Raw genomic sequence first — 22,735 nt, 5'->3', positions numbered from 1 at the left:
GGAGGATAAACCAGAGGGAAGCGATAGGAGTGTGCGGCGCATGAATAGTGGGGGAGGGTAGAAGATACAGGGTGAGAGAAGAAAATGACATGAACAGAAGGAAGAGAGCTGCAAATAGAAGGGGATATGGAAACAGCAGAGAAAGACAGATTGCAAGAGCGGTGGAAGTAGAGGAGACCTAAAGGGACAGAATATAATAATAACTCTTAAAATGAGAGGAAAAGGGGAAAGAGGAGAGGAGAGGAGAGAGGAATAAAGGTAGAGAGGAGAAGGGAGAGGGGTGAGGGGAGAGGGGAGGGATTTATGATTTCCTGGAGAGGGAAGACAAATGCCCTGCATGTTTTTCTCCTTAGTTTTCAAAGGTTCTGTGGAAGCAGAGTGAAGACTTGTCATCCTCATTTGAAGAAGGGAGGAACTATGGCACAGAGACAGAGAGGCAGTGAATGAGTGAGGTGGTAGAAAGAAGCCTGGCTCCCTACTTTAAGTCTTCCATCAAAGACACAGGTGAAGAACAGTCTAGACTTTCTTCTCTTGAGCACACCACAGAGAATCCACTACTCAAAGATGGCAGGAAGAGAGCCTGCTAAAAAAGTAAGAGATAACCCAAAGTAATGAGAGAAAAAGAGGGGTACCTGCCTTTTTTTTTTTTTTTGCCAGCACCACCAAGGTCTCTGAAGATCTATGTTTAGATGTATTCAGGATAAATTAACCTAGAACACACCAAAATGAGCACTGTCCAAGTGCTTACGTGGGGAACTGCCCACAGGGAGATGCTACAGTGTGGGTTCAGGTACTTGCCAACCCTCCCAGCCCACAGCCAGCTGCAAGGAAAATGGAAGGAGGGTGCACAGGAGGCTGCATGATGAGGGCTCTGCTCCCGCTACACTGACTGATGTCTTTTGTTTGCAGGTTTTTTTTAAAGTGTCTAAAATTTATCCAGTTTAATTTGTATCAGCTTTGTGTTTCAGCTGCCACTATGGAAAACAGCCTTTTTTTTGCCTACAAACAGACACCAAGCTCCCAAGCACACGTACACCCGAGCCAAACATAGTTTGTAAGAGCCTTGAATAAACCAAATACCTGGTGCCTGCTTGAACTCCCGCATGCACTTGGGCAAACAGAGCTCCCCAGTTACTCCCAGCAACTGGAACCCAAGGGATCCAGCATTTTCCTAATCTCAGACAACACTACTTTATAGCTTGCTAGCACAAGAATTGTCTAGGATTCCCTCATCAATGAGTGACGAAGGTCTCTCTGCTATAAATTGATGTTAATGGCAGGTTGTGTACCTTGTTTGTTTATTGCCAAGGAGGAATGTTTGCCGTGGCTGTCAAGTTTATAAAAATATTTCCATGGCTTCAGACAGCTTGGCATTTTTACATGCAGCTGAGAGAGTGGGTGAATGTACAGATGAAAAATTGAAGAAACATTATTGAGGTTGGAAAAATAATATCTCCTAGCACCACCAAGGTGGCTTAGAAAGGCCAGGGAGGTCAGCGATATTTCTGAATAAAATGTATTTTTTTTCCCCACCAGGGGTTTCTGAAGAGCTGGCAATAATTAAGCATTACAACACCTTTTTGAAGTAGATAACCCAGTGGAGGCCATCTGAGGTTAAAGGACTTGCCCGTGATCACACAAAGCAAATCAGTGGCAGAGAAAAGAATTAAACCCAACAGGCTTAGCTTCCATGACCCAAGTCCTACACACCTGGCTGAAGTCCAGATGGAAGGACAGGAGCTGTACCAGCTGTGGACCTGACTGTCAAGCACAGGTCTTCCCAGGCAGTCTAGCAATTGGGCAAAGAGCTGAGTGACAGGCACCCACCCCAACTTCAGACAGTAATTGTGAAAACAAGTGACAGAAGGCTGGGAAGCAGTGCCTAGTTACCAACCACAGTGCCAAGTGGATTAAATATACATCGATAGATTCAATTACAAAGAGCAGCATGCAAAATGGAAGTGATTGCAGTCACGGACCCAGGATGGCAAGAAATAACCTCAAAATAAAAATCACGCATTTCAGTAAGGAGAAATCCATGCTTCCAGAACTTCTGGAGAAAGTTCAGCTGTCAGTCCCCAGGGGTACTGTCCCAGGCCACCCCAGGCTGGGAGGGTACAGTGACACCCAAGCCCTGAGGGCTAGTGAGAAGCCTGCAGGACTCAAGTTTAGTGGGCTGAGAGAGATCCATATCACCTAATGCTGAGCAGCCCTTTGTTATCACTGTCACCAGAGAAGCTGGAGAGTGAAGTGCAGAGAAAGTGAGCTGTTCTCCTGTGTCACCCCCCCCCCACAGCTGCCTGCATCTCGATGGGGCAGAGCTGAGACACATCACTGAGTGAGGAGGAGGAGATCTGCTTCACACTTTGGGAGTCCTGGGCTGCAATATCCAAGGACACCCTTCCCAGCATGGATATTTAGCCTTGCATCCACCTGTGCCCTAATGCACATTCTGTTTTGGGGGGCCCTGAAAGTACTGGATTTGGCAGAAGGTAAGGTCAGATCCTGACAGCACTGACAAACACAGCAGTTCAATACTCCTCATCTGTAGGGGGAAGAGGAGGTCACTCTGCCCTCCTTCACCCATGCATTTCCCCAGGATTTCAAAGCGTTATGGAATTTTCATTGCACCCCGCCAGCCACCTCCATCCTGGACTTATCACGACATGTGCACTGCCATGATCACTAGTAAAAGATTTAATTTCCTTCTTCTTGGAGCAAAAATAGAAAGGATAATCATTCAGCACTCCATACACACAGCTGTCACCTGAAAAATGCAGGTGAACACAGTTAAATGCAAAGACAAGTACAATCTCAGACCATTTTTTGATACCTGGAGAACTAGACCAGCAGTATTTTGCATGCAAGATTACAGGTCTGTGTGTAGTTGCATTTTCACATTCCATTACTGCAATTGCACACAGCCAGTTACGTGCCCTAGCAGCAGCTTACAAAAGCAATTGCTGCTAAACATACAAAATCCAGCCCCCAGATGCACACGCGCAAGACTAAAAAACTGGTCCTTATTTTTCTGCCACAGAAAAGATGTGTATTTGCTGGCTGTGCCTGCTCCCCGTGCAAACAGCACACCAGCATATTTCCTTGCGTTTGTATGTTGAGCCACATATTCATTCAAGCTTTGCAATAACCTAAAATGCACACAGCATTTTGCAATTAGAAGCATCCCAAAAATGCAAAAAAGGCCCCAGTTTTTGCATAAAAAATTCTTCTCCCAGCAAGCAACTGTAACCACCTCTCCAGCCAGAATGTACTGTCTGTTTAAGGCTCCAGAGAACACAGTGCTTACCCTTTAAGACAGTAAGAGATGAATACTTTTTTTCATTTAAACTATAGGGAGTTTTACCTAGATAGACTGCAATTTCCTGAGCTCGAATCTGGCAAAGTGCCCAGGGCTAAGACCACTCCCCCTTCTTCTTTTGGCAAAAATTACCATGGCGTCTTTAATAGTCAGAAGTAGTTTTTAGGGTTTTGTTTTCACAAAAGATGTTGAGAAAAATCCAGTTGCAAACAAGCCAGGGTACTGCAGAACTTCTAAGAACTAGACTGATGTTCAACATCTGAAGAGTACTATCCCCAAATACTCTACTGAGGGATGGTTCAGTTCTGAGTCACAGGGAAGTGGACTGAATCACAAATAGCCATTCCTGCTAACTGCTCTCACCCCCCACCCAGCCCAAGTTTACAATCCAAGCAGTGACCAGGTTGAGGTTAGCTTGGGAAAGCTGATGAGATCACAGTCTGGAGAGATAAAGCCTCAGACAGCCTCAAGATTCTGTTAACTGGCTCCTTGTTTTTCGTGGAGACACGGACAGCAGTTGTTCCACCAGGTTTACCATATGTTTATAATATTGTTGTTATGGGAATACATGTCCAGTCCATGTCACTGGCAAGTTGTGCTGTTTTCTGCTGGAAGGACAAAATTCACAGTCCGACAGAGCGTCGAGCGTGTGCACACTTCGAGCAGAAGCACCGTCGTGTGAGTCACGCTCGGTGTAAAACCACACGCTTTGTCCGTGGGCTGGTGTGCAAGCCTGCCCTGGCGTCTGCACACGCACACACACAGCCCTTTGGGGTGCTGGGCAAGCATCACCCCATCTCACAGACTGCAGCAGGAAGCTCCACACCAGCTTTAAGGCAATTTGCCACAGGCTGCCCATCAGATCAGTGCCAGGACCTCAAGTTCTGTGAGACCTCCACATCCGATGGCCATTTCTCACACGGGACACGTGAAGGATAAAGCAGGGCCTCAGTTAGGGTCACAACCCTCCATCACATAGAAAAAAATATTTGCTTCCCCACGTGTCCCAAGATGGTGTTTAGGGCAGGGAGTTGGCTTATGGGACACAAGAGTTACATGTTTGTGTGCTAGAGACCTGTCAAAACTACGGTGCCTGGGCTGCCTGCACCCTTAAGCATAGGGCAGGGAGCACCAGTGGTGCCCCACTAGCTCAAGTGGCTCTGCCACGCAGAAGCAGCACTGAATAACTAACTGCTGAGGAGAAATCTCTTGTCTGACAGTCCCTAACAAAAATTCAGGCTAAAGGAGTGAAATACATTTTGTTTACTGCCAGCCCCACCAACTCCTGAGCTGCCACTGAAGACCTCTGAAGCAAGAGCAGCTGACTGGAACAGCACACCACCAGTTCAAAGGAAAACCGATTTACCCATTTAGTCTCCTTCCAGACATCAGCAAACAGCATAAGAAATGGCCAACTCCCCTCCCCGCCTCCACCCCCCCCCCCAGCCCTGACACGTTGCCATTTTCTGTCCCCGTCTCCATGCAGCTCGTCACATCCCATGCCGCAGTTGAGGAACGCCGTGCAGGGTTTAATTGTGCACACGTTCTCCGGGGAAGGGCGGCATGGGATGTCCACAAAGGAGCGGAGGCAGGAGGCCAAGGCTGGTTATTGGCCTCGAGTCATACTTGCTGATTGGCGCGTCAAGGATTTTAAAGTGCATAGCTGATCAGATCAGCAGCTTGTCCTAGAAGGAGAAAAGTGACATAAAATATGCACAAGCCTTCCTTCTGTCCTGACAGCAGGTTGAGTTTTCAGATGATGTGGAAACAGCAGCCTGCTCTCCTCCCCCCAACATGGTCTCCTCTCCTGCCTTTGCTGCAGCGCTGCCGTCTTGTTCCTGACTCCAGAGACTCTGCTCCCTCCCCAGCCTTCGTGCCGAGGCTCAGACTCTGGCCAAGGGGCTCCATGCCACTGTTTTTATGCCCACTCAGCCCTTGGCCTTTCTTCTCAGCATGCCAAGCAGGGGCTCATTAGTGTTCCCTGTTGTTAAGCTTTTGTGGCTCAAGCCCATCCAGCGCCAAGCTGGAACAGAAAGGCCATCAAATCCCCATCCTCCTGGTGCAAAACTTCCCTGTGCTGCCAGCCCAGCTGGAATTCAAACAGGTGATCCTGGAGAGGAAAGGTGGAGCGTGCACGCATGCGATCTGCGTGTGTGGGAGCAGCGTGTGAGCTCTGCCTGACACAAGCTGGTGCTGCTTCAGCTTCTTCTCAAGGAGAGTGACCTGGGGTACATTTGACCTGAGATCTGTCCTCTGCATGTGCATGCATGTAACATTTCATTTGTGCATGCGAGACACCTGCGGTATGTCCCTGTCCCATCATGGGAATGCTGCCACGAATGGAAAAGCTAAAACACATCACATACTGGTTTTAAGTCTCAACCACCTCACGTGTAGTTGGTGCTATGGCAAAGTTGGCTGCCATATACTACTGCTACCAGGCTGAGGGAAAAAGCTATCCTGTAAACTGAGGAAAACACGAGAGCTGGGCCATGTCTGTGCAGGAACCACGCTCACGACATGTGCACATTGCCCCTCAAGAGGAAGGATGTGCGACACAAGCAGGTGTGTTTGCACAAACTTGCTGTTTCCATGTGTGTGGAGGTGCTGGGTGCGTGGAAACATTGATAGAGCAATAAAGGTTTATTTCATCCCCACACTTCACAAGGGACAGATGACTTTCTCCTTGCTACTGTCAGATTCCAGCAAAATAAACAGAAATTTACAAAGATATTTCAACAGAAGGCCCCTCTACCAGAGAAGCCACCTATGGAAAAGGCAAGCCACATGCTCTCTCCTCATTCTCTCAAATGTAATTCTTGCCCAAGTCACAATCACTCCAGCTACAAAAATCTCTTCCCCTCACCAAATGCCCCAAACTCTGCCAAGTTAGAAAACTCAACCTCTGTGTTCTTCCATACTGGAAAGTCCTGCTACATCACACTTAGCTTAGCTGCACTTTAGCCTTGCCTGTGCCCTGATTCAGGTCAAAATTTCCCGTCTTTTTAAAGCCCTCCAAGGAGACAGTCCAAGGTCTTCCTTAGACATCCTTCCTCCCCACTCCCCCATCTGTCTACATCCCCTCTCCACAGATTTTCCACTCAGCTTAAGAACCATAGGTGCTGGAGCCGCCTCCTTTTTCTCTCCAGGTCCAGCTGCCTAGAACAGGCATTTTTCCTCCCTACCTCATTGCCTGACAAGTCTCCTTTCAAACATGATCTGATACTTCTCCCCCTCCTGTGATGATAAACCTCAGAGTCTCTCTCCCTGCTTCTCTCGTACCTCCATCACTGGACTGACTGTAAGGCATGTGGGATAAAGGTATCATGGAAAACGTTACAGCAAATCACAGGGTTTTGCTTTGATTCTTTTCCTGCTTATTTATTTATTTTTTGAAGGGAGGTAACAAGTCAGAGAGAAGCTGGCTGAGATTTCTGCCGTACATTTTTTTTGCAGCAGCAAGATCCTCCATCTTTCTTGCTGGATTGAATAGGGTCTCAGGACAATTTAGACTCCCTCCCCCATCTCCCATTCCTGCTCATATTCTTCAACACATGATGCTCTCCTCCCAGCGTTGACTGGGAAAGCATATCCTCACTCTCTCCCCCTCTTCCAGCTCCTGCCTCACATAGGTTGTGCCAGGACATTAGGATGACGAACATTTGTGCAGCTCAGAATCTTGTAGGTTATTTTTTAACAAAACAACTAGAATCAATGAAACCGGAACGATGGCACACGACGAACTTAAAAGACCTCGTGAGGATGCACCTAGCATTTCAGGAGGCTTTCTCTGTCTCATGCCACAAGGAAGAAATATCCCTCCAAATTTAAATTTAACCAAAGCCAGTACCGATACTGTGATAATCCCGGGTGTGAGGAGCAAGGAATTCTCTCCCCTTTGCTTTTCTTTTGCCTTTTTTTTTTTTTTTTTGGCTCTTGCACATTATCACCTCACCAACAGTAGGGTAACAGCTACAAAACCTCCAGCAAGAGAGCAAGCAAGCAGGCTTCACGTTGCTGCTCTCACGCCGAGCTCGATATTTACTTGCTGATAAACGGCAACTGTAAATACATCTCGTCTAATCTCCCGACATCCAGGAGGGAAAAAACATCTCCCATCCCCGCGGCGATCTGCCTGGCTCCGGAGGCAGCGGGATGGAGGGCTGACAAAAGACCCCGGCTTTCCACCCTCCCCCGCGGGGCTTCTCCCCGGCGCGGGGCAGCGGGGCCGGCGGCCGCCCCGGGCTCTGCCCCCGGCCCTTCCTCGCCTCGCCGCCCCCATAAAAGCCGGCGGGACAGAAGCCAACAGGTGGAAGGCGCTTTTTGTCCCGGGATCCCCCCGTCCGGCGCGGTGCCTCTCCGCGCCCCGCCGGCGGGGGCAAACCGAGCCGGGGGGGAAACTGAGGCACGGCGCCGCGGCCGCCGCAAAACTTTCCTCCGCCGAGCCGGGGGCGCCGGGCAGCGGCCCGGGGCCGGCTGCGGCACACGCGGCCGCCCCGCGCTCGCAGCCGCTCCGCGCCGCCGGGGGAGCGGCGGCGGGCGGGGAGCGGCCCCGGGGGCGGCGGCGCCGGCTCGGAACCCCCGCCCGCGGCCGGCGCTTACCTGTCTCAGGCGGCCAGGGCGCGGGGCGGCATGGCGGGGGCGGCGGGGAGCGGGCGCTGCGCCGGGCGGGCGCTACGGCAGCATCGGGGCAACTCACGGGGAAGCCGTGCCGGGCCTTTTGTCTGCGCGGGGCGGCGGGGCGGCGGGGCCGCCTCCCCCCGCGGGCGCCGCGGCGCTTGGTACGGCCCAGGCATTCATGCCAAGCGGCTTTCACACATGGAGGCTTGTCTCCAGCGGCTGCTGACAAGCCACAAACAAGGCGGCCCCCTCCCTCCTCCTCCTCCTCCCGCCTCCCTCCTCCTCCTCCTCCTCCGCCGGCCTCCTCCATGCGAACTCCAACTCCGGTGACAGCGCGGGGCAGGGAGAAGGGCGCCCGCCGCCTCCCCGCGAACATGGCAGGAGCCCGCTTTTCCCCCTGGCCGGGAGGGATCGGGGCATTCCAGGCTCCCTCCGGCAGCGAAGGCAGCGCTAAACCCTCCGAGTAAAGAGCACAGGTCCGCCGCGTCCCACCCTCGGCCGCGCCGCCACGAACCATGGCTCCCAGCGCTCCGGCTCCTCGAAGAGCTGCCGAGGAGCCGGCCAGCAATTCGCCCCGCTTCCCCCCTTCCAAGGTCGTGCACATAACCGGGCTCTCCAAACGGTGGAGACCCAACGCCAAGGGCCTCGGGGTCAATTTCATCCCGCAGCAGCGCGGTGGTGGAAGGCAAGGGGAAAAGGCAAGGGAGAAATCACAAAAAAACAAGCCCTCGTGGACTCCCAAAAATTTTTACAGCCGCCCATTACTGTAAACTGAGGGAGAGCCCAGTTGTTCAGGGAGAAAGTCCAGGTCTCACAAGGCACGGCCAGCTCTTAGAACCCAAGACACCCAAAAAAGGCCTGGCCCAAAAACGGGGCCATGTTGGGTCCCGGCTTGCAGAGATTTGAGCTAAGTTTTTTCAGCAGCTTCAACCGAGAGGGTTCTCTGGCCATGCGGGTTTGCACGGCCTCCATCCAGCAAAAGCCAACCCAAAACATAGCCCCTGTGAATCATTAAACTCTGCTGCCTTGCGTACGGGTTCAGCAGGGTTCAGTCAGCCCAGAAAGCAAACCACATGACCGACTGTCATAAGTTTCGTAACAAAACCACAAAACTCAATCTCAAAAAACACATCCCTGTCCAGGGATAACAAAAGATTTTTTTTTTTCCTCTGAGTCTCACCAGTAAAGGTCTGGTGGAGCCCAGAAAAGTGTTGCACAAGAATCAGCTGGTTACATTTAATAAAAGTAATTATAATAATCATAATAATCACCAGTTGGATAGCTTTTGTTGTCCAATGATCTCAAAGATATTTTACTAACCCAGACAAGTATTTTTATCTAAATTTAACAAGTGGTAAAACATTTGGGCAGATGGTGTGACCTCCTCAAGGTCATCTTCTGAACCTATGACAGGAGGGAGAATTTTTGAACTCAAGTGCTCAACAGAAAAGCCACTTCCCAAAAACAGAGCTCCTACAATTCCCCCAAAACTCAGAAAAGTTTTATTTAAGTCACAGTTTTGCTGAAAGAAACTTTAACCAGGTCTAATTTGTAGCTTGGATACTAGGGCAGATGCAGATGAGGTTGTTCCCTGGAAAGAGAAACAGAGGTCAAGTGGTGAAGGAGGACTACAACCAGGTCAAGTGGTGAAGGAAAACTAAAGCCAAGGTTGACTGAGGAGAAAGGCGAAGGGGAAGAGCAAAGCCAGAAGAGAAGGCTGGAAAATCAGAGACACACCTACAAATTTCCCAGCTGGAAGAGCAGGATAGCTCCAAGATATCTGGGTGAAAGGTTTGAAGGCTATGTGAAGAATATAAAAAGGTGGAAGAATGCAGAGTCTGGAATTTGACCTGTAGGAAAACCAAATGAACCAGTTGCAGTCAGGCACCTGAGAGTTGGTAGGGTGCACTCACACCAAAGCCCTGGCCAAGGTGTCAGCCCCAAACAGGCTGCTCAAGCACCCTCACCTTGGCAGGTGCTGGGAGCTGGTCCTCCAGAGAGAATGACTGCCACTCTCAGCCTGTTGGAAGCAAAGCCAGAGTATGGACAGAGTAGTCATCATGCCCAGCTTCATCTCCCAGTCTCCACAGCAGGACACAGGGCAGCAGCTGTGCCTGCTGGTGCACAGGGTTCTGCAGAGCCTGACATTCATCTCCAGGTTTTGGAGTCTTTACGGGGAAAAAAGCCTCCCTGTATTGTCACAGGTTGAAACCTGATCATTTCAAGTATCCACATTCTGCTAATGGGGTGAAACAAGCTGAGTTTACCTTCTCTGGGAATGTTTTCACCCAGTGGATAGCCTTTCTCCACTGCTCCAAATCTCACTCTTTTGAGTCGCTTTTGAACCTTGATGCAGATTACTTGGTCTTTCTTTCCAGTCCCTGGACTTCCTAATGCCTAATTAGCTCTAGGTGAGGCCCTATCTTCTAGTAACTGCTGAGAGCTGCTGCTCTTGGCAGGGTGGATTTTCCCTCTTCCTTCATTTCCATAACGTTTCCCTTCTGTTTACTTTCCCATTGCTCTCCTCATGGCCGCAGTTCAGGACAGCATGTAAGCACATGTTTAATCTCATTGATCTCGTGGCACTCCATGTACGAAGAAAAACGTGGGTCCCTTTGCCCAGCTCCTACTTAGGAATTTTTTGTTAAACAGACATGAGGTAGAAAGTTAGAAGTGGTCACCCAAGGGTGGACTGGAGCATGGGCTTCCCCCTCCTCTCTGTCAAAAGGCCAAACAGCTGGGCTGCTGATTCCTGTGGGTGCTTCCTTTCCCGGGTGTGTGTGTGCACAGGGAGTGCTTTTAGGAAGATCATAATGCCTGTGGCAGAAGAGGTGAGCATACCCTCTCCAGAACAGCCAGCACCTTGGGAGCTGAAGCACATCTATGGGACATGCAGACAGGAAAGCCCTGCAGGAGAGAAGGAAGCACAGGCTGGGTCTTCCCATATATCCTCCCTGGGGGCTTTGACCCCTTTGGACACTGCACCTTAAAAAGAAGGGTCGGCCTCTCTGGGGGCTCACAGAGAGCCCATCCTGGAGTTATGGTCCCCTAGGCAAGGAGGAATTTCATGTCTGGCTTTTTCCTACTGCTGCTGTTGTGCTTAGCCTTGTCAGGTGGGAGCCTTTCCCAGGTAGGTGCAGAGCAGAGCCATGGGGCCTTATGGTCAAATCTGGTGGGTGTGAGGGGTCTGGGCATCCCCAGCACGTGGCATTCTGGGCATCCCCAGCACATGGCATGAGCTAAACAAGGATTTACAGGAACACATTTTGCACTGATGTGTCTAAACTCCACCTGGGTCCTGCTTTAGGAGACTAGGAGCTTCCCTTTATTTGGCTCATCTCTCAAGTAAGAATTGTGATGTCCCTTTCTTGCACATCTATCTGTTTAGATCATGGTGGAAGATTTGGGGAGCAGCAGGAAAAATAACTCCTTTTCATTAGGTGCATGTGCAATGTCTTAAATAACAGGACCCCAACCCCAGCTCTGTAGAGGTGACTGCTGTAAAACAAGCAGCATGGCATAGGAGAGTCTGACCCCCATACACAGGGAATATACCTAAGTTTCCTTGCCTGCTGCACTGAACTGTTCCCTCCTCTACAAATACATCAAGGATGTGTAAAAAGCTCCCCTGTTTGTCCTGTTTTCCCAGTAGGAGGACATACACCTGCACCATATAGATGTTCTGTGAGTACAGGGTAGAGCAGACACCTTCAGAGCACGCTGGGCAAACTGTACATATGCAGATCATCTGCACAGCAGGTCTGACAATTTTTGGATTCATTAGACATAGTGTGTGACTGCTATACAGTTCACCTCCCCAGTGTGCAGTCAACCTATCCTGAATTTCTGGATGTTCAGCAGTCCAACTATCTGAAAGGCCTGATGGGCATGTGGAAATTCTGGATGAGCATATGCAGTATTGAGATTTCATCCCAAGCAAATTCCCAGGTGGAGAAAGACGAGATGTCCAAGGAAATAGGCACATGTGGAAGCTTACAATGCTGAAAAAGAAGGGGTGGTTCACCTGTACCTGTGCAGCAACCATCCATATCTCTTCTGATCTATGCTGCTCTGCCTTGCCCAGCACTTTTCTTCTCATTGAGTTCCCAAAAGTTTTGTGTCTACTCTGCTGCCCTGAACTTGCCCAGCTCTCTGTGGTTGCCTGTGCACGCACATCCTGTCTCATAAGGTGTAGACTGCCTGTCCCTCTGTCCCTTGGAGTAAATGTCCTGAAGTGACATTTTGCAGCGCTTTGGAGAGTCTTTTGCTAAACTCCATCAGTATTTCCCCTTTCCAATACAGACCATCTACTATCACTGCTAGAGATGTTTCATTCCTGGTCAGACCTCAGACAAAATATTCTCCAGAAAATCTCAGGAATCCCATTATTTCCACTTTTCAAGTCATCTGTTACTTTTCTTGAAGTCCCTGGTCTTCAATTCATAGGCTTATGCAAGAAGATCAGCCTTCACTAAAAAAAGGAAAAGTAACTTTTGTAGCTCGTGGAAGGCTCTGACACTGGAATAGCAGAAAAGGACCCTGAAGTGATGGTGTGTGTGTTCTCAAGCCAGATTTCCCAGCCGATGCCCTGATTTTCAGGTCCTGGCTCTCAGCGTTGCTTTCTGGGGGTGACACGGCGCGGCTGGGCCGGGTTTAGCCCGTTCTGCTGGAGGCAGAGGATGCTCCGAGGAGTGTGGTGAGAGGAGAAGGGTGGCTGCAGCAGAGGTATCCCGAAGCGTCCTGAGCCGGAGGGGGCCGTTCCCTGGCAGTGCATTGTTTCCCGGTGGTGTCATGCCGTGAGGTGGTGCCGGCTGTGGTTGTAACCAGCAGGCGGAGCTGGGCTGGATAAACAAGCGAGAGCTATTCATAGCCATGAGGAGGGCAGAGCGCTCCTCTCCTAGCAACACAGCCAGGAGAAGAGCAGGAGAGCTCTGCCCAACTGGTGGAGAAATGTGTGTGCGGAATGTTGGTGTTCTTCCCTTCCATCGCTGTGCGGGGCCTGGAGCCCTCTCACCTGCTGCTCTCCCTCGCTCCAAAACCTCGGCTTGGTCTCGTGCAGGTGGTGGCCAGCTCTGTTCCCTGGAGTTTCATCAGTGAAAATGTCCTTGCCTGGTTTAAAACAACCAGGAGATGAGGGTGAAAAGGTGGGGCGCAAACCTGCGCCTTGGGCTGCCGCAGCTCCTGGGAAGAGCTCGAGCAGGCCCTGCTGCCTGTCCCAGGGTGGGTGCTGGACCCTCCCTGATCCAGCACACCCATAAAATACCCACAAGCAGCTGAAGGGCTGCTTCACTGTGCCATTTCACTGTTCACTTCTTACATCAAAACCTGCAGGAAGGGTCTGATTTATTTTCTTGGACGTGTGAAGCGAGGCTGGTGAGGCACTGAAACAAATTGTCCAAAGCAGCTGTGGATATCTCATCCCTGGAAGTGTTCAAGGCCAGGCTGGATGGGGCTTTGAGCAATCTGGTCTAGTGGAAAGGAGGGTTTGGAACCATGGCAGGAGGGTTTGGAAACGTATGATCTTTAAGGTCTCTTCCAACCCAAACCATTCAGTGAAATCCTAGGGCATAGCTCTGTAAGCTTTGGGTGCAGGGATGTGATAAAGCCGTGGCAGGGGCATTATAACCAGGTAAGTGTGCAGAGACAGCTTGCAAAGGAAGCCAGCACTCCCAGCCGTTTGAAAAATTAGGCATGTAGTAGCAAGGTACTGACAAGTGTTCCACACACCTGTAACACTGCCAGTAAATCAAGCAAAGGCATTTGTCAGCTTGTCATTAGGAGAGTAATGAGGTAAGTACAACAGAATTTAGGGCAAGCAATGAGGCCAGCATCCCTCTGCAGTAGATTTGGCCAGAGACAAAGAAGAGTCAAAGTTTAAAAGCAAACAAGATTCCAAGCAGAGGGAGCTCAGTCCTTGATGAAGAGCCTCTCTTGCTCTGACCTCTGCATGGTGCAGGCTGAATTGGATTCTTGGGAAAGACCAAGGCTGCCTTCATCCTGCTACAGATGTAACCAGAGAGGCCGACACCTCAGGACCCCACACTTCTGATTTCACCAGTCCATGCTCATAGCAAATGCCCTCAAATCAGCATACGGGTATTTTGATCTCTGCCAGACCATGATGAGCAAATTGCTGACATGCACAATAGTTTTCCAGCAAGGTTGCAATGTGTGAATTTAATAAATTGTTGGGAACAAAAAAGGAGGGGAAAACATCAGAAGCTCAATTTCAATGTCTATCTGAAAGCTGCATAGTAGGCCTCCAGATCTCTCACAAAACATGCCACCACTTGAACTCCAGGAGTAATTAAATTTTATGGAGTTTGGCGAGAGAAGAGGGCCTCAACTCATAGTTTACCATTTGGTTACAAACTACTTGCTAAATAGCAGGAGAATTATCAAATCCAGGAATACTGGGTTCTGTTCCTAGCTATAGGGAAAACAGTATAAAACAGTACAGGGGTTGATCCAGTAATGTAATTTGGCCCATCCAGATGAAAGGCAGAGTAGCCGAAGGAGTAAGGGAAATGTATTCTAGACACAATTGTTGCCATACTGTGCAGCTTTTTTTCTTTACTTTTGCCTTGCAGGATGGTTAGGGCTTGCAAGGGGTCACAGAATGAAGCCTTGGCCAGCAAGTAAAGTTAGGAAGTGCCCGTAATGTGGGTGAAACAGCAGTAAGGGGAAAGCCTGGGATGTAAGGTGTGCTTCCTCAGGGCAGCCTCCCTGAGTCTGCAGGGAATTCAGCCTGGGACTCTCACTTAATGATCATACTGATTCAGCTGAAAAAGCAAAAGCCCAGTAGAGCTAAGAGTACGTGATAGAAACAATGATAAGGCAAGAGAGAGGGAAGAAAAAAGAGCAATTGATTTAATGCCTTCTTCATTTGTATTTAAATAAATAAAGATGCCAATAGAAGGCTCTAGGCACCTTACCACACAATTAACACAACCAAAGAGAAACCAGACTATGCACCACTCCCAAGCAGCATGAAATGATTATCCAGAATGTGCTCTGCCACCTCCCAGAGGAAAAAAAGGACTCGCCCCAGCCCTCACAGCCTCTCTCTCCAAAGGGTGACATTTGCAATGTGCTTGCCTTGCAGGCATCTGCTGGGAAAGGGGGACAGCACACCCCTGGGAGCCGCTGGTGCCCTGCCAAGGGACACCCCTGCACCCCTGCCTGCCCATGGCCCGAGGAGACACGAAGTGCTCCTAGCGACTAGCACACTGGAAAGGGATGCAACGTTCTGCTCCTCTTCCTTAGCAGAAAAAATGTTGGCTCACCCGAGCCCCTGTTAACACTGAAGAATATTGCTGGCCCTGGTATAACAAGCTGGAAAATTTCTGCGTCCTAATGAAAAAAAGAAAAGGAAAAAAACCGTAATTTCACCGGCAGTTGTTTCACTAGCAGGACTGTTACAAGCTCCAAGCCATAATGTTGTTAGTGTTTCTCCCAGCACCAGGCAGTTTGAATTGTTTCTGTTTCCCATTAGCATCTCTTGCCCAACGCTGCAGCTGCACACACACACACCCACCCGCCCGCCCCTCTCGCTGCCGGTGGAGCCGGGGCTGGAGCTGACCGTGCTCGGGCTGCCAGCCCTCAGCTCCGGGGACACAGCCTTCCCTGCCTGCACCCAGCCCGGACACAGCGCCCCGGACACAGCGAGAGCCCGGGCTGCCCCGCTGGGCCGTGCCAGGGGTGCCGGGTGCGGTGCCCGGCTCTTGTGGAGCGCCGGCTGCTCGTCCTGCTCAGCAGCAGCTTTTTGCTTGGGTTCAGGTGGATGAACCTCGACTACACCTGGTGAGCAGAGAGACAGACGGCTTTTGCAGCAGTCACGCTCAAATGCTAAGCCAGTTGCTCTCAGAGCTAGGGCAGAGTGCCCCAAAGTCACCTGTGAGTGAATGCTTTGTGCTGCAGGAGGGTCTCTCGTGTCCTCTCCCAGCCCCACATTTCACACAGAAGCCCCCAAGAAGCTACAGTGCTGCAGGGCAAGCTCAAGGGCACGCATCAAGCCAGCAAAAGAGATCAGGGACTGGGATGAGGCGGGGAATGGGGTGTACCTGTGTATGTTGGTCCAAAGAAAGGACCAACCACCTAGCAAAGATGGGGCATTCAGATAGAACCCAGAGTCAGAGGGCATAGAGGCTGGGTGCCACAAGTGGGGACAGTGTGGGAATCGAAACTTCATAGAGTTGTAGAATCAAAGAACCACAGAAAATGCTGGGTTGGAAGGGACCCATCAGGCTCATCAAGTCCAACTCCTGGCCCTAGGTAGGACACCCCAGGAGTCACACCATGTGCCTGAGAGCAGTGTCCAAACACTTCTTGAACTCTGTCAGGCCTGGTGCTGTGACCACTTCTCTGGGGAGCCTGTTCAGGGCCCAACCACATGGGTGAAAAACATTTTCCTGATATCCAACCTAAACCTCCCCTGTTTCACCTTCATGCCATTCCCTTGGGTCCTGTCAGAGTGAAGAGAGCGGTGCCTGCCCCTTCTCTTCTGTGGGTGTTGAAGACCACAATGAGGTCTCCCCTCAGTCTTCTCCAGGCTGAATAGACCAAGTGACCTCAGCCATCTGCCAGAAAGCTTCCCCTCCAGTCTATTCACCATCCTCATGGCCTCCTTTGGGCACTCTCCAATGGCTTTATGTCTTTTTTTATATTGTAGCACCCAAAACTCCCCCAGTACTGGAGGTGAGGCCACTCCAGCCCAGAGCAGAGAGGGACAATCCCCTCCCTTGACCCACCTGGTGATGCTGGGCCTGGTGCCCTCCAGGACAGGGATGTCCCTTCTGGCTGCCAGGGCACTGCTGACTCAGATTTGGCATCAACCAGGACCCCCAGGGCCCTTTCCATGGCTCTGCTCTCCAGCCTCTCATTCCCCAGGCTTTCACACAGCAAGGGCTGTCCTGTCCCAGGTGCACAGTCTGGCACTTGCCCTTGTAAATCTCCATACAGCTGGTGATCGCTCATCTCTTAATTTCTCAAGGTCTCTCTGCAGGCCCTGTATACACTTGAGGGACTCAACAGCTCCTCCCAATTAAGTCTTGTCAGTGAATTTACTCAGTATTCCTGTCAGTCCTGTGTCCAAGTTGTTAATGCCAATATTGAAGATCACTGGTCCCAGGATGGAACCAGCCTGATGTCCCCCCATTCACTACAACTTGTGCCTGACCTGTGAGCCAGTTGCTCCCCCACTGTGTAACAGTTATCCATCTGTGTGCCAGACACTTTGTCCTGAAGGAAACTGTGAGAAGCGCTATCAAAAGCTATGCTGATGTCCAAAAAGGTTATATCTATGGTTTTCCTGCTAATTGGTGTTTGATTGTTGACTTTTTCTTGCCCAAATATCAGGCAAATTAACAACTGCAGTTGCTGGAAAAAACCCTCTGCTGCAGTAAAGGCTCTCTGCTGTTGTGCTTCTGAACTACCTGCTCCAGACTGAGCATGAGCTGTATCTAGACCATCTGGGTGACTGCAGAGGTGCTGAGGGGCAAGCTCAGACTGGCATAATGCACAGTTCTGAGCACTGGACAAAAGAAAGAGCTTGTCTGAGTGGGCATGGGAAGGACCAGAGCGTAGCTGGTTCTCCAGACCTCTGGCAGATCTGGTGTGCAGAGGAGTGCAGCCTACAGGTCACATGCCAGCCACGCACAGGAGACAGACATCACCTCCAGCCTTGGCAGCCTGGCAGGACTTAAAAGCACAAGTCTTGAACCACAGATAGTGGTTTTTCCAGGTTAATCCTTACATCTTCTCATCTCTGGCTCTGCCCTTACAGTTGACATCTGACCATCTGCTCTGACAAAACCTTAAATTCTTGCAGGATGAAGTTGCAAAGAGGAGACTTTCAACACTCCAATAACTTTAATTTGTCTTTGGGGTCTCTACAGGTTCACAATCCCTAACTACATCAATAACCAGAGTGATCCTTATGAAGCAAGGCAGGGTTGCCAAAAGCAGGGGCAGATCTGAAAGAACTTGGGAATCACAGTTGGATACACCTCTGCAGTGATGGGGATGACTCCTGGCAACAAGGCTGCCCTTATGAAAGCGCCTCACGCATCTGGCAGGACAGCCACTGCCCTGCAGAGCCAGTCTGCATGGTCCCACAGTGTTTGCCACCTTGGTGACCCTGACACCTATGCAGTACAGAGCACACGGTTCTGCTGCTGCTAAATCTGTACCAGAGCATGCAGGCATAGCAGAGCTCATGGGACATGAGCTGGCTTGGGTCCAGTCCTTGTCCTGCTTCCTCAGTTCAGCAGTGTGCCTTCTGCAGCAAGCCTTACCCTTATTACTTTGTGAGTGGCTCCAAAAAGGTGCCACGACTTCATGGGATCAAGGCCAGAGCTTTGAAATCCGCAGGGCTCCCTGGTGCTGCACGGGCACAGTGACTTGGGTCTTCACTGGCAGCACATCCTTGCACCACTTTTCACTGTGTGAAGATGTTTGCAGTATCCAGGGGGAGCAAAAGGAGGAATGAGTGACATCAGGAGATCTGCCTCTGGCTGGGGAATCCAGAGAGCTCATCCCAGGTGCTCTCAGGTGTGCTTTGTCACCTGCCCCAGTGGCAGGTGTGCCTCAGCACACACACCCCCATAAGCCCAGTGCAGCAGCCACCATCACCCTCCTCTCAGTGGGCACTGCGTGGCTCGGAGCCTTCTCCTCGAGTTTCCATCAACTGCCAGAAAAGCTCCCGCTCTCTTGTCCCTGGTGGCCAGAGCTCACATTTGGCAAGCAGAGCCCAGCAATCCTGAGGGAAGGCATGCTTAAATAGAGGAGCTGAATATATCTCCTTCCTCATCCAGCAATTATTCTGCTTCCTTTCCTCATTCTAGGTCCGCAGCCTGAGTGCCTCTGCCTCGGCACATGCTGGATGCCCTCCCAGCAGTGCTCAGCCCTGAGTGTCAGCTGGGAGCACACACAGCCACAACATCAGGCATGATCCCTGATCCCAAACAGCACCAGCTGTCACCACCTCAACCCACTGGGACTCACCAGAATGGGGTTTTTTTAGTGTGCACATTCTGCCAGCCCCAAGCACCCGAGCTGTGCATTACTCAGCAAGCCCCAGTCCTAACCACCATCCCAGCAAGGAGAAGCCGTGGTCACTGTGCTGCCTGCTTGGGGATGGGCTGTTGGCAGAAGGAGGGGTGACTCTCCTGTGGCTCAGGGAAACTCCTGGCAGTCTCTCAGCAGGCCCCTGGGACTCATTCTATCCTCAGGTGCAGAGATGGCCAGCAGAGCTCCCCAGGGAGCTCCAGTGACATGCACGGAGGGACGAGTGAGCCAGGGCAGGCAGTGTGGACTCTGTGGGACGATGCACAGAGGGAAACCTCTCCTATCAAACATCTAGCCTTGAAATAGTCTGAGTGACCTCATCTGGCTCCCAGTGTACTCCAAGCATGTGAGTTGATGTTAAAACTGTGCTGCTTAGGGTGGAAAAACCTTCCAGTGTGTTTCTGCTAGGAATATTGCCACTGGCTCCAGGTGGGACTGGGTTTGGGCCTGAGGGAAGGAGGAGAGATAGAGGAGGAATCAACCTGTGCTTCTCAAAGCTGTGCAGCCGTCCTCCTGGAGGCAGGGGTAGTAAAGGGAGCACATCCAGATGGGAACAAACTGACATCTGGAGCTATCTGCCTCCATAACTCTCTGTCTCTCCAGTACTTATTGTTTTTGCAACAGGAGTGATTAGTGCCCCCACCAAGGTCAAGGCCTCCCTGCACAAGGCACCGAAGAGGCGCAATGAGAAACAGCTCCTGCCCTGATCAGCTGAACTGCAGAAAGGATCAAGGGCACAGGAAAGGGGGACAGAGGTGGGAAATGACTTGCTAACCATGGCACGGACCAGGAGAAGAGCTTGGATCACAGACAGGGGTCTCTCCACCTCCCTTTCGTCCCTCTCCCCCAGCCCAGTGCCCTCGGTACAGAAATCACACAGATGCTCCTCCCCAGCTCCACGGCTGCAGAGTTAATGAGTTAGGTCTGTGAATTAGTTTATTTCCAGGAGCGGTTCTTTCATGACAAACACCACACAGCAGGCATTTTACATCTACAGCTACAAGAGCAGCCTCTAAGCCCACAACCCTTTGTCAAGAGTAAAAATAGAAAACAGTCACAGTAGATGGAAAGAGACAGGAATAAGGCAAGGGCAGGGAAAGATGGAAGCACTACAAGTTCTGCAGAAGAATGGAGGTTTTGAAAATGTCCAGTTATCTCCAGAATCTGCCTGCAGCACACTTGTTTCAGCAAGACGGTAAAGAGGGTGGCTCAGGGCTACACAAAGCCATCTCTAACAGTTACTGGGATTCAAACACCTTAGACTCAATAATCAGGGAGCCCATCCTAGCCCAGAAGTCACATCTTGCTGCATTGGCTGAAGCTGAACGAGGCCCTTGTGTTTCCATCCCACCGGCATCATGGGGACCAGCAGCATTGTGGCCTTAGCAGTGCTCAGGGCCCCAGAGATGAGGAGCAGACAAGGAAGAGGGAGAGCTCCGAGCAGGGGCAGTGCAGAGGGACAACAAGTGCAGCCCCCAGAGCCCCTGTGGAGGAGCGATGAGGAACACCGGGGCAAATCCATCCGTGGGGAAGGATTCCTTTCAGGGAAAGAGGGATTGCAGGAGGGGCACTCAGAAAGGAGGGCAGCTCCACCCCTAAGCACAGCTGTGCTGGGCCAGCTCAGAGCTCTGGGCAGCCCTCTAACCTGTCTCCAAGTGCCACGGGAGGAGATGCTGTAGGACAAGAGCAGCCTTCCCAGGCACAATCCTCCCATCATGAGCTGACCTTGCCTGCACAGGGGTGGCAGTGGATGCATAGCTTGTCCATGCAGAGCACCAAAGGAGCATGAGCAGGGCTGTGGAAGGCAGTGCTGCTGCACAGTTGTGGTGTACAACAGGCACAGAGGAACTGTGATTTTGGTGAGCAGTTTCCATGGTGGGGAGCTGGGGAGGGGTGGTGAAGGCACAGGCAAGTGCCAGGCAGAAAAGAGAGAGCCAAAGGAGATACTTTAGAAAATAATGGAGGGGATTAGTGAGGAATGGAGCAAGAGGGAACGGTTAGGTCTCTAGAAGATACAGTAGGGAAGGAAGAGGCTTTGGTGACAGGTGGTGGTAGAAGAACAAAGCAGAATAAAAGAGAGGCGGTGTAAGGAAGAGAGCGTGAACACAGTCAGGCTGAAATGAGAGACTGAAATAATGGTGGGGAGAGCACCCCTCAGACATCCTTCAGAAAGGAAGTGACAAAGTGAAAAAGAAAAAACAAAACCCATAAAATGCAAAGGGAAGAAGTGGGTATTTTATCACTGAGCATGAGGGGATGCTGCTGTGCAGGAACCCAGTGATTGAAAAGCACAGGCAGAATGGTAAATTCCTCTACATGTGCTTGCACACCACAGGCACAAATAACCTGGGGATGCAAGGACTGCCTGTTAAATTGGGGTGATGCCCAGAAGAATGGCCCACCACCTTTCCTACTGTGTTTCTGGGTTGGGCCTAGAGCTCAGGCAGCAATCCACCCACGGCAAGAAATCCTGTGTCAGTGCCCCCCTGCTCCCACAGCCTGCTGGGGAGGAACCTGCTGATCTGTGTATGGGGTTGCCAGCCTTGGAAGCACAGGAATCCTGCCTGCAGGGAGCCAGGGCGCTGAAAATGTCAGGCTGCTTTGAACAACAAGGAGGTTCATCTCCTCACCTTGGGTGCTCTGCCTTTTGCCTACACTGAAGGCTTAAAACAGCCACAGGGAGACAACACCAACACTCTCAGGGTCTGCATGGGCTCCCCAGGATAAACGTGAGGCTGGTCTCAGCACACAGAGAGGAATCCAAAGACCGTATCTGTGGTCATTGTCCCTGCTTCAATGCTCTTACAAGGAGCATTTTATGTATTAAAATAAGATTTTCCCTGTAACTTCCCTTTTAACGCTGCTGGCTGTTCAGCCTGGAAAACATGACTCAGGCAGAGGCTGTGGACATCTCCCTGAACATAAGGGGAGAGCAGCGAACATCAGAGAACAGAAATCACATCCCTTGTCAGACAGACACCACCCAGGAAGGCCAGCCTGCCGCTGCTCTGGAGGAGGGCTTGGGCAGAGCAGGGTTTGTGTGCTCTGCCACATGCAGCTTGTTCCCTTCCTTGAGAGGATCAAACGCATCGTTTACAGCTGTGATTATCAAAGCCAATCTTTTGGTCTCATTGGTCAAACTGGGGAAATCTCCCAAGTGCTTGTACTGCTAAAATAAGATCTTGTTCATTGGAGATTATGCAGAACCATCTCTTTCCAGGCACATTTTGTTAGCAAGGGATTAACTAGGAATGTTGACATTTAAGTTGTTGTCACTGCATATTTGAGGCTGAGTGTACATTAATTACAGGGCAGCACAGCTCCCAGCCTCAAAGCTCCCTTTTTAACAGAAGAAGGAACCAAGGCTGTGCTTCCCGGTGTGTGAGAGGGAACTATGAGGTGCTCCAGGAAGGATTTCAAGGGGGAGGATCAGGGGATAAGGGGAGACAGTCTGCTGCTACAGAGGTAGCCTCAGCTAACACTGTATTCAGGTGAATGGGGCAGTGTGCACTGATGGCAGAGACTGTCATTTCAGGCATCATCTTTTCATATTTAAGGAATTGGGCAATCATTAGAGGTTCTTTGATTGGTTCTTTGAGAAATATGGCAGAACCATATTTATCTCCAAAAGGGAAAGGGGAAAAAAAAAGAGAGAGAAAGGATAATGTCACTTCAACGACTTGGTTTGTCCTCTTGGTGCTTGGATGGCAGGTAACCTCCAGGGCCATG

At 50.9% G+C, this 22,735-nt stretch overlaps 1 protein-coding gene across 2 annotated transcripts in view; it reads right to left on the bottom strand.

The window, feature by feature from the left end:
* Positions 1-8,890, bottom strand: part of BCL9 (BCL9 transcription coactivator) — a 61,572-nt gene extending 52,682 nt beyond the window's left edge. For both annotated transcript variants that reach the window (XM_038135955.1, XM_038135921.1), the window contains exon 1: positions 7,922-8,890. The gene's annotated coding sequence lies outside the window, so the exon portion shown is untranslated. The remainder of the gene's footprint in view (positions 1-7,921) is intronic.
* Between the last annotated feature and the right edge of the window lie 13,845 nt (positions 8,891-22,735).

This window comes from Motacilla alba, chromosome 1 (assembly GCF_015832195.1).
Source record: "Motacilla alba alba isolate MOTALB_02 chromosome 1, Motacilla_alba_V1.0_pri, whole genome shotgun sequence".
Classification (NCBI taxonomy): Eukaryota; Metazoa; Chordata; class Aves; order Passeriformes; family Motacillidae; genus Motacilla; species Motacilla alba.
This window is presented reverse-complemented; position numbering and strand designations above follow the sequence as displayed.